The 11993-nt window shown below is 38.9% G+C and overlaps 1 pseudogene; it reads left to right on the top strand.

The window, feature by feature from the left end:
- Positions 1–129: 129 nt before the first annotated feature.
- Positions 130–1363, top strand: LOC147092390 (putative G protein-coupled receptor 139; annotated as a pseudogene).
- The last annotated feature ends 10630 nt before the right edge of the window (positions 1364–11993 follow it).

The raw sequence follows: 11993 nt of genomic DNA, 5'->3' as shown, positions 1-11993 counted from the left end.
TCCTCTCTGCAGCGTTTGAGTATAACTTGAACGCTTGTTTTTTATCGGAGTTGAGAATTTTATTTGAATTATATCTTTCCATTAATTGCCGTGTAATTATATTTAATACTTGACTGAAGTTTGCTGGACGGACGGCGTGTTTTCAGCCCCTCGATATTGAATGTTCAGTGATTTCATTCCTTTAAATAAAGTGTCTTCACCATCGCCTATGTTAATTAAAAAATCCGTGCGATTAACGCTAAATAGGGACACATCTGAACATTTCCCCACAATAATCTGTGAGATTTATCTGAATGACCCCGTTACTGACCTCTTGTTGCTCCTTCTTACAGCGAACCTACTGACAATCGTGATTCTCTCCAGAGGAAACTGCGGCCTTTCCAGATGTATCTCTGTCTACATGGTGGCCATGGCAACAGCAGATCTACTGGTCATGATCGTCAATTTATTAGTGAACCGCATTTTACGTTATTACTTTCCACATACATTCCTGTCGTTAACTGCTGTCTGTAAGTTCATTATATACCTGCAATGTGTCGCACTCTATCTGTCGGTGTGGTTTACAGTCTCGTTCACATTTGACCGATTTGTAGCTATATGTTGTAAGAAGTTTAAATCCAAGTATTGCACAGTAAGAACTGCAGCTGCGGTTATAACAACGATCTCTGTCCTGATCTGTTTACAGAGCCTCCTCTATTGGTTTGCATTTGAACCTGAGCGAATAATTAACAATGTTCACTGGGGTTGCCGCTCCAGAGCGGAGTTTATTTCATCGCCTGTAGGTGTGGCGTTTTCCTGGTTACGTAGCATTTGTTTTTCTTGGCTTAGTTATGCTTTGATATTACTGTTTAATTGTTTGACAGCCAGACGTATTTTAGTGGCCAGTCGAGCCCGCAGGGGACTCCGGGGTCACAGCAGTGAGAATCATAGCGATCCAGAGATAGAGAGCCGAAGGAAATCGATCATTTTACTGTTCTCTGTATCGGGCAGTTATATATTGTTGTGGCTGACAGCTGTAGTATCTGTTTTAACTGCCAGTCTGATAAGCACCGTGCATTACAAAGGAGATTATGCAGCCCCTGCCTATATTGCCACTGAAACCGGATATATGCTCATGTATTTGAGTTCCTGTACAAACACGTGCATTTATGCAGCTACACAAACTAAATTCAGGGAAGAGTTAAAGCAGCTGATGAAAACTCCTTTGACATTTATTTGCAAATAAATAAACAATAAAACAAAATTTCTGGTCCAAACTAGAGAGCAAATACTATGGTTTGCTGTAGTGAAAATTGAAAGGCATCAGAGAACAGTTACTTCACTTTGTGTCTTGTGTTTGATGTCTGCTGCTTTCCCCTGGTGAACATAATCGATACCCGCTAAAACAGCGCACTTCCCGCTCAAGATCCAAAGGGAACAGTTATGACTGAGCTTCAGCAGTGGAGTAGAACATGTGGGCGTCAGCGTTAACCTGCTTACACCGTAGTTACTGGTATGAGACGCCCCAGTATAATTAATAGTTAAAGGTTTCTTTAATGTAGAACCTATGTGATACAATCGTGGTTTTCTGCAATTCTGTAATGTTGGTGTGAATGTTGCAGGCGCTGGTCTCCCCATCAGACTCCTCCCCACATTGTCTCCTGGACCAATAGAACGGGGCCTGTCTCCTGATCAGTGTCTCATGATGGAGACAGTAGGAACTTGACTCGTCAATGTGACACTAGACATCTTTGTTCACAGATGTTTACTTAAATCCCAAACTGGTCATCGAAATGTTGTAGAATTGATAACAGGGGAACAGATCATTTTAGCCAAGGAGTTCGTGTCCGCATTTACACAGCACCCGAGAAAATAGCTCCATTCACTTTAAACCCCCTGATCTCAACATCCCATGAACCTATTTTTATTCATTGATATATACAATTTAAACTTGAAATGGACGTAATTTCTCCCTCTGTGAATTCCACAACCTCACAACTCTCCATGTAAAGAGTGTTATCCTACTCGCAGTTCTAAATCACTTCCGTTTATTCCTTTATCTATGGCAGTTAGGTCTTGATCCTGAACTAATGCAAACTCTCTCATTCTATCAATGCTATCACGTCCCTTCTTAACGAAAGTCACTTTGGCACGACTCGTCGAAAGATATAAGTCTGGAATCAATGTACAATCTTTTGAAAACAACCCTACTTGAAAAGGTTAATGTGGTTGTGGAGAGTTTAATGTGTAAAACCAATGGGTAGAGATCTGCACAAAAGAATAGACCGCGATAGATATACGTTGCTGATGAGATATAGATTAATGCTGACATGAAATACTCTAATCCTACGACGGAGGGCACTGTACGGGAAGGGAAAATCAGACTGTCCTGAAGTCTGCTAATGCTATACTGTATTGGTTTATCTTAATGTATTAATGTTTACCTTTAGCCTTTGCCTCTTAAGCAGTTAATTTAAAGTAGCACTGAGCTGATGAGCGAGGGCTCACCCTGCAGCAATGATCAGATTCAGGATGCAGTAAGAAGAAATGTAATTAAAGTCATATAATTTTAAACTGATTCATATATTTCATAGAACTTTGCTCATTTAATAACAGTGTTGGAAATCTGTTAATTATGTAAAGGAAAACATCTGGAATGTCATCATAATTTTTTATTCGTTCATGGGATGTGGGAGCGCTGGCAAGGCCAGCATTTATTGCTCATCCCTAATTGCCCTTGAGAAGGTGCTGGTGAGCCGCCGACTTGAACCACTGCAGTCCATGTGGTGAAGGTATTCCTACAGTGCTGTTAGGTAGGGAGTTCCAAGATTTTGACCCAGCGATGAAGAAGGAACGGCGATGTGCTTCCAGGTCAGGATGTTGTGTGACTTGGAGTGGAACTTGGAGGTGGTGGTGTTCCCCTGAGCCTGATGCCCTTGTCATTCTAGGTGGAAATGTTCGTGGATTTGGAAGGTGCTGCCGAAGGAGCCTTGGCGTGTTAATTTGTACAAATAGCACAGAAATAAAGACAGAGTTATAATTAAACTTGGTCAAATAGCAATTAAAGGAACAAGAGTGAAATTATTGTTCATATAATGAACTAAGCTAATTATACGGGTCAGCCAAGAGGAAAACGTGCTCTTTAAGTAAAGATAACTATCATTTATGATAAAAGGATGAGACCATTAAATTTTCCTTATATAGATTTGTATTTTTACTTCTATATGATTAGATAATGCAAAATTGTGAGGATTGATACGAAGAGGCAGTGGAAATGTGACAGTTTGGACTGAGCATTCGCAATGGTCCAAGTAACTGAGTTCAGAATTACAACACGTTTGAATCCCCAACCAACAATCAGCAGCTGTGATTGTAGTTAGTAACTTTAATTGTATGATTAATTACTATTGCTTATACTTTGTGCTAAAATACCTATGCCACATCACTTCAATGTTCAAGAAGTTGATTGAAGACAATTCGCTGACAAAAGCTTCAGTACGTTGTGAATGAGCTTCATTTATTAATCGTGATTAAGTGCCCTATTAAACCGTCACTCTTCAAAGTTCCTCTTGATCCTGAGCTTCTGTAAAAGACAAACTCCACTTGGTTTCAAGTCTCTCGAGAGCCCAGGCTTTGCCAATCCGGCTGCCATCCAGCTTCTGCGGAAGTGATTATGAGTTTCGAGTAAGTCTGTGTAGCAGGCACATTCTCATTTAACTGGAATCAGTCGTACATAAGGCACCAGTAAGGCTTCATGCAGAGGTTTTCATTCCATCAGACTCAGATGCGATGCATCTGCACCCAGCTACAATCGTGAGAAGTCGATATGTAATCAATCGCATCATCCAAAATCAAAAAGTAAAATAGAAAGCAAAGTTAACAATTGCATTAACGTGTCAAATTCCATTCCATATGGTTGTGATTCTCGACCTCGTTTCTAATTAAACAGCCAGGACTTAAAAATCACTCTTCCATAAACTTTTCCAATTCTGATGAAGGGTTCAATCTGAAACGTTGCTTTTAATTGTCTCTCCTCCATGCGGCCTGAGCTGCTGAGTGTTTCCAGCATTTTCTGTTGTTATATCAGATTTCCAGCTCTGCTCTATTTTGCTATTCACATTGAAGTGTTGTTGTGTGCTCCTGGCATTCCTGTGATCTCTATTTGTTATTAAACGGTGAATAGCCTTCCATGTCCCCAAATTACTCTGCCATCTATCACTAATTACACAGTTACTGTGTTCCCCTGAGTACCCTGCACTCTATCTCTAATCACACAGTTAATGTGTTCCTCGGAATAACCTGCCCTCTGTTTCTAATCAGACAGTTACTCTGTGCCCCAAAATTAACATGTCCTCTATTTCTAATTACACAGTTACTGTGTTCCCCTTAAATTTCCCTGCCATCTATCACTAATTACAGAGTTAGTTTTCCCCTAACTTACCCTGTCCTCTATCTCTAATTACACATACTGTGTTCCTCTATATCATCCTGTCATCTCTCTCTAATTATCGTTACTGTGTTGCACTAAATTACCCTGCCCTCTATCGCTAATTACAAAGTTATCGTGTTCACCTAAATTAACCTGTCCTCATTCTTTAATTACAGTTACTGTGTTCCCCTAAATTACACTGCCTCTATCGCTAATTACACAGTTACTGTGTTCCTCTAAATTACCCTGCCCTCTACCTTTAATAACAAATTTACTGCATGCCCCTAAATTACCCCATCTTCTATCTCTAATTACACAGTTACAGTGTTCCCCTAAATCACCCTGTCCTCTATCTCTAATTACACAGTTACAGTGTTCCCCTAAATACACCTGTCCTCGATCTCTATTTACATAGTTATTGTATTCCCCTAAATTACCCTGCCCTCTATCTCTAATTACACAGTTTCTGTGTTCCCCTAAATTACCCTGCCCTCTATCTCTAATTACATAGTTACTGTGTTCCCCTAAATTACCCTGTCCTCAATCAGTAATTACAGTTACTGTGTTCCCCTAAATTACCCTGCCCTCTATCTCTAATTACACAGTTACTGTGTTCCCCTAAATTACCCTCTCCTCAATCAGTAATTACAGTTACTGTGTTCCCCTAAATTACACTGTCCTCCATCTCTAATTAAACATACACTGTTCCTCTATATTATCCTGACCTCTATCTCTAATTACACAGTTACTGTGTTCCCCTAATTGTCACTGTCATCTATCAATAATAACATAGCTTGTTTTCCCCTAAATTACACAGCCCTCTATCTTTAATTAGACAGTTACTGTGTCCCCTAATTGTCCCTGTCATCTATGACAAATAACATGGTAGTTTTCCCCTAAATTAACCTGTCCTCTATCTCTATTTACACAGTTACTTTGTTCCCCTAAATTATCCTGCCCTCATTCTCTAATTACACAGTTACTGTGTTCCCCTAAATTACACTGTCCTCAATCTCTAATTACACAATTACTATGTTCCCCTAAATTACACTGTCCTCAATCTCTAATTACACAGTTACTGTGTTCCCCTAAATTACACTGTCCTCTATCTCTAATTACACAGTTACTGTGTTCCCCTAAATTACACTGTCCTCTATCGCTAATTACACAGTTACTGTGTACCCCTAAATTACACTTTCCTCAACCTCTAATTACACAGTTACTGTGTTCCCCTAAATTACACTGTCCTCAATCTCTAATTACACAATTACTGTGTTCCCCTAAATTACACTGTCCTCTATCTCTAATTACACAGTTACTATGTTCCCCTAAATTACACTGTCCTCAATCTCTAATTACACATTTACTGTGTTCCCCTAAATTACACTGTCCTCAATCTCTAATTACACAGTTACAATGTTCGCCTAAATTACACTGTCCTCAATCTCTAATTACACAGTTACTGTGTTCCCCTAAATTACACTGTCCTCTATCTCTAATTACACAGTTACTGTGTTCCCCTAAATTAAACTGTCCTCAATCTCTAATTACACAGTTACAATGTTCGCCTAAATTACACTGTCCTCAATCTCTAATTACACAGTTACTGTGTTCCCCTAAATTAAACTGTCCTCAATCTCTAATTACACAGTTACTATGTTCGCCTGAATTACACTGTCCTCAATCTCTAATTAAACAGTTACTGTGTCCCCTAAATTATCCTGGCCTCTATCTTTAATTAGACAGTTACTGTGTTCCCCTAAATTATCCTGCCCTCTATCTCTAATTACACAGTTACTTTGATCCCCTAAATGATCCTGCCCTCTATCTCTAATTATATAGTTACTGTGTTCCCCTAAATTACACTGTACTCAATCTCTAATTACACATTTACTGTGTCCCCTAAACTACACTGTCCTCAATCTCTAATTACACATTTACTGTGTCCCCTAAATTACACTGTCCTCTTTCTCTAATTACACATTTACTGTGTCCCCTAAATTAAACTGTCCTCCATCACTAATTACACATTTACAGTGTCCCCTAAATTAAACTGACCTCCATCACTAATTACACATTTACTGTGTCCCCTAAATTACACTGTCCTCTATCTCTAATTACACATTTAGTGTGTCCCCTAAATTACCCTGTCCTCTATCTCTATTTACACAATTACTCTGTTCCCCTAAATTACACTGTCCTCAATCTCTAATTACACATTTACTGTGTCCCCTAAATTACACTGTCCTCTATCTCTAATTACACATTTACTGTGTCCCCTAAATTACACTGTCCTCTATCTCTAATTACACATTTACTATGTTCCCCTAAATTACACTGTCCTCAATCTCTAATTACACATTTACTATGTTCCCCTAAATTACACTGTCCTCAATCTCTAATTACACAGTTACTGTGTCCCCTAAATTACACTGTCCTCAATCTCTAATTACACAATTACTGTGTTCCCCTAAATTACACTGTCCTCAATCTCTAATTACACAGTTACTGTGTCCCCTAAATTGCATTGTCCTCAATCTCTAATTACACATTTACTGTGTCCCCTAAATTACACTGTCCTCAATCTCTAATTACACATTTACTGTGTCCCCTAAATTACAGTCCTCAATCTCTAATTACACATTTACTGTGTCCCCTAAATTACAGTCCTCAATCTCTAATTACACATTTACTGTGTCCCCTAAATTACACTGTCCTCTATCTTTAATTACACAGTTACTGTGTTCCCCTAAATTACACTGTCCTCCATCACTTATTACACATTTACTGTGTCCCCTAAATTACACTGTCCTCTATCTCTAATTACACATTTACTGTGTTCCCCTAAATTACACTGTCCTCAATCTCTAATTACACATTTACTGTGTTCCCCTAAATTACACTGTCCTCTATCTCTAATTACACATTTACTGTGTTCCCCTAAATTACACTGTCCTCAATCTCTAATTACACATTTACTGTGTCCCCTAAATTACACTGTCCTCTATCTCTAATTACACATTTACTGTGTCCCCTAAATTACACTGTCCTCTATCTCTAATTACACATTTACTGTGTCCCCTAAATTACACTGTCCTCTATCTCTAATTACACATTTACTGTGTTCCCCTAAATTACACTGTCCTCAATCTCTAATTACACATTTACTATGTTCCCCTAAATTACACTGTCCTCAATCTCTAATTACACAGTTACTGTGTCCCCTAAATTACACTGTCCTTAATCTCTAATTACACATTTACTGTGTTCCCCTAAATTACACTGCCCTCAATCTCTAATTACACAGTTACTGTGTCCCCTAAATTGCATTGTCCTCAATCTCTAATTACACATTTACTGTGTCCCCTAAATTACACTGTCCTCAATCTCTAATTACACATTTACTGTGTCCCCTAAATTACAGTCCTCAATCTCTAATTACACATTTACTGTGTCCCCTAAATTACAGTCCTCAATCTCTAATTACACATTTACTGTGTCCCCTAAATTACACTGTCATCTATCTTTAATTACACAGTTACTGTGTTCCCCTAAATTACACTGTCCTCCATCACTAATTACACATTTACTGTGTCCCCTAAATTACACTGTCCTCTATCTCTAATTCCACATTTACTGTGTTCCCCTAAATTACACTGTCCTCAATCTCTAATTACACATTTACTGTGTCCCCTAAATTACACTGTCCTCTATCTCTAATTACACATTTACTGTGTCCCCTAAATTACACTGTCCTCTATCTCTAATTACACATTTACTGTGTTCCCCTAAATTACACTGTCCTCAATCTCTAATTACACATTTACTGTGTCCCCTAAATTACACTGTCCTCTATCTCTAATTACACATTTACTGTGTTCCCCTAAATTACACTGTCCTCAATCTCTAATTACACATTTACTGTGTCCCCTAAATTGCACTGTCCTCTATCTCTAATTACACATTTACTGTGTTCCCCTAAATTACACTGTCCTCAATCTCTAATTACACATTTACTATGTCCCCTAAACTACACTGTCCTCTATCTCTAATTACACATTTACTGTGTTCCCCTAAATTACACTGTCCTCAATCTCTAATTACACATTTACTGTGTCCCCTAAATTAAACTGTCCTCCATCACTAATTACACAGTTACTGTGTCCCCTAAATTATCCTGCCCTCTATCTTTAATTAGACAGTTACTGTGTTCCCCTAAATTACACTGTCCTCAATCTCTAATTACACAGTTACTGTGTCCCCTAAATTACACTGTCCTCAATCTCTAATTACACATTTACTGTGTCCCCTAAATTACACTGTCCACAATCTCTAATTACACATTTACTGTGTTCCCCTAAATTACACTGTCCTCAATCTCTAATTATACATTTACTGTGTCCCCTAAATTACAGTCCTCAATCTCTAATTACACATTTACTGTGTCCCCTAAATTACAGTCCTCAATCTCTAATTACACATTTACTGTGTCCCCTAAATTACACTGTCCTCTATCTTTAATTAGACAGTTACTGTGTTCCCCTACATTACACTGTCCTCCATCACTAATTCTACATTTACTGTGTCCCCTAAATTACACTGTCCTCTATCTCTAATTACACATTGACTGTGTTCCCCTAAATTACACTGTCCTCAATCTCTAATTACACATTTACTGTGTCCACTAAATTACACTGTCCTCTATCTCTAATTACACATTTACTGTGTCCCTTAAATTACACTGTCCTCTATCTCTAATTACACATTTACTGTGTTCCCCTAAATTACACTGTCCTCAATCTCTAATTACACATTTACTGTGTCCCCTAAATTGCACTGTCCTCTATCTCTAATTACACATTTACTGTGCCCCCTAAATTACGCTGTCCTCTATCTCTAATTACACATTTACTGTGTTCCTCTAAATTATCCTGCCCTCTATCTTTAATTAGACAGTTACTGTATTACCCTAAAATAATCTGTCCTCCATCAATAATTATACAGTAACTGTGTTCACCTAAATTAAACGGTACTCTATATATAATTACACAGTTACTGTGTTCCCCTAAATTAAACTGTCCTCTATCTCTACTTATACAGTTGCTGTGTTCCCCTAAATTACACTGTCCTCCATCTCTAATTAAACATACTCTGTTCTTCTATATTTTCCTGACCTCTATCTCTAATTACACAGTTACTGTGTTTCCCTAATTGTCCCTGTGATCTATCAATAATAACATTGTTTGTTTTCCCCTAAATTACCCTGCCCTCTATCTTTAGTTAGACAGTTACTGTGTCCCCTAATTGTCCCTGTCATCTATGAATAATAACATGGTAGTTTTCCCCTAAATTACACTGTCCTCTATCTCTATTTACACAGTTACTGAGTTCCCCTAAATTATCCTGCCCTCTCTCTCTAATTACACTGTTACTGTGTCCCCTAAATTATCCTGCCCTCTATCTTTAATTACACAGTTACTGTGTCCCCTAAATTATCCTGTCCTCTCTCTCTAATTACACAGTTACTGTGTCCCGTAAATTATCCTGCCCTCTCTCTCTAATTACACAGTTACTTTGATCCCCTAAATTATCCTTCCCTCTATCTCTAATTATGTAGTTACTGTATTCCCCTAAACTACACTGTCCTCAAAATCTAATTACACTTTTACTGTGTCCCCTAAAAAGCACTGTCCTCTATCTCTAATTATTCAGTTACTGTGTTCCCCTAAATTACACTGTCCTCTATCTCTAATTATACAGTTACTGTGTCCCCTAAATTATACTGTCCTCTATCTCTAATTATACAGTTACTGTGTTCCCCTAAATTACACTGTCCTCTATCTCTAATTATACAGTTACTGTGTCCCCTAATTTACACTGTCCTCTATCTCTAATTATACAGTTACTGTGTTCCCCTAAATTACACTGTCCTCTATCTCTAATTACACATTTACTGTGTCCCCTAAATTATTCTGCCCTCTATCTTTAATTATACAGTAACTGTGTTCCCCTAAATTAAACGGTATGCTATTTATCATTACACAGTTACTGTGTTCCCCTAAATTACCCTGTCCTCCATCACTATTTACACAGTTACTGTGTTCCCCTAAATTAAACTGTCCTCTATCTCTAATTATATAGTAACTGTGTTCCTCTAAATTAAACGGTCCTCTATTTATAATTACACAGTTACTGTGTTCCCCTAAATTAAATTGTCCTCTATCTCTAATTATACAGTAACTGTGTTCCCCTAAATTAAACTGTCCTCTATTTATAATTACACAGTTACTGTGTTCCCCTAAATTACCCTGTCCTCTATCACTAATTGCAGAGTTACTGTGTTCCCCTAAATTACCCTGTCCTCTATTTCTAATTGCACATTTACTGTCTTCCCCTAAATTTCACTGCCATCTATCACTAATTAAATAGTTACTTTGATCCCCTAAATTACCCTGCCCTCTAGCTCTAGTTACATTTACTGTGTTCCTCTATATTATCCTGTCATCTGTCCCTCATTATACATAGTGTGTTGCACTAAATTACCCTGTACTCTATCACTAATTACACAGTTACTGTGTTCCCCTAAATTACCCTGTCCTCTATCACTAATTACACAGTTACTGTGTTCCCCTAAGTTACCCTGTCCTCTATCTCTAATTAAATAGTTACTTTGATCCCCTAAATTACCCTGTCCTCTATATCTAATTACACTCTTACTGTGTACCCCTTTTGATTGTGGGATCGCTTAGCCCTGATTATAGCATGCTGCTTCCGCTGCTGAGCATGCATGTACCTGTGTTGCAGCTTCCCCAGTTTGGCAACCCATTTTTAGGTACGCATTGTATTTCTCCTCGCATACACTTCTGCACTCCTAATTGAACCAAGTTTGCTACGCTGGCTCGAAGGTAATGGGAAATTGAGGGATATGCCGAGCCATGAGGTTACAGATTGTGGTGGAATATAATACTGCTGCTGCTCATGGCCCACAGCGCCACATGGATGCCCAGTTTTGAATTGCTAGATCTGTTCTGAGTTTTACATTTATCACGGTGATAGTGCCACACAACACGATGGAGGGTGTACTCAGTGTAAAGACGGGACTTCGTCTCCATAATAACTTTGCCTTGGTCACTGCTACCACTGCTATCAAGGATAGCTGCATCTGCGACAGGTAGATTGCTCAGGACGAGGTCAGGTAGCTTTTTCCCTCGTGTTGGTTCTCTCACCACCTGCTGCCGGCCCAGACTGGCAGCTATGTCCTTCGGGACTCGGCCAGTGGTGGTGCTATCTTGGTGATGTACATTGAAGACCCCCAGCCAGAGTACATTCTGTGCCTTTTCTACTCTCAGTGCGTCTTCCAAGTTGTGTTCAACATGCAGGAGCACTGAATCATCAGCTGAGTAAGGGCAGTAGGTGGTAATCAGCAGGCGGGTTCCTTGCCCATGCTTGACCTGAAACTTCACAGGGTTCCCAGTCAATGTTGACGGCTCCTGGGTCCAGTCCCCCCCCGATTGTACACCACTGTGCCCCCACCTCTGGTGGGACATGACATATCCAGGGATGGTGATGGAGGAGTCTGGGACAT

The sequence above is a fragment of the Somniosus microcephalus genome, unplaced genomic scaffold (genome assembly GCF_052327205.1).
Source record: "Somniosus microcephalus isolate GS21.2 unplaced genomic scaffold, FLI_Smic_1.0 unresolved_chr2, whole genome shotgun sequence".
NCBI classification, from domain to species: Eukaryota; Metazoa; Chordata; class Chondrichthyes; order Squaliformes; family Somniosidae; genus Somniosus; species Somniosus microcephalus.
The sequence above is the reverse complement of the archived record's forward strand: the minus strand, read 5'-3'. Positions and strand labels throughout refer to the sequence as shown.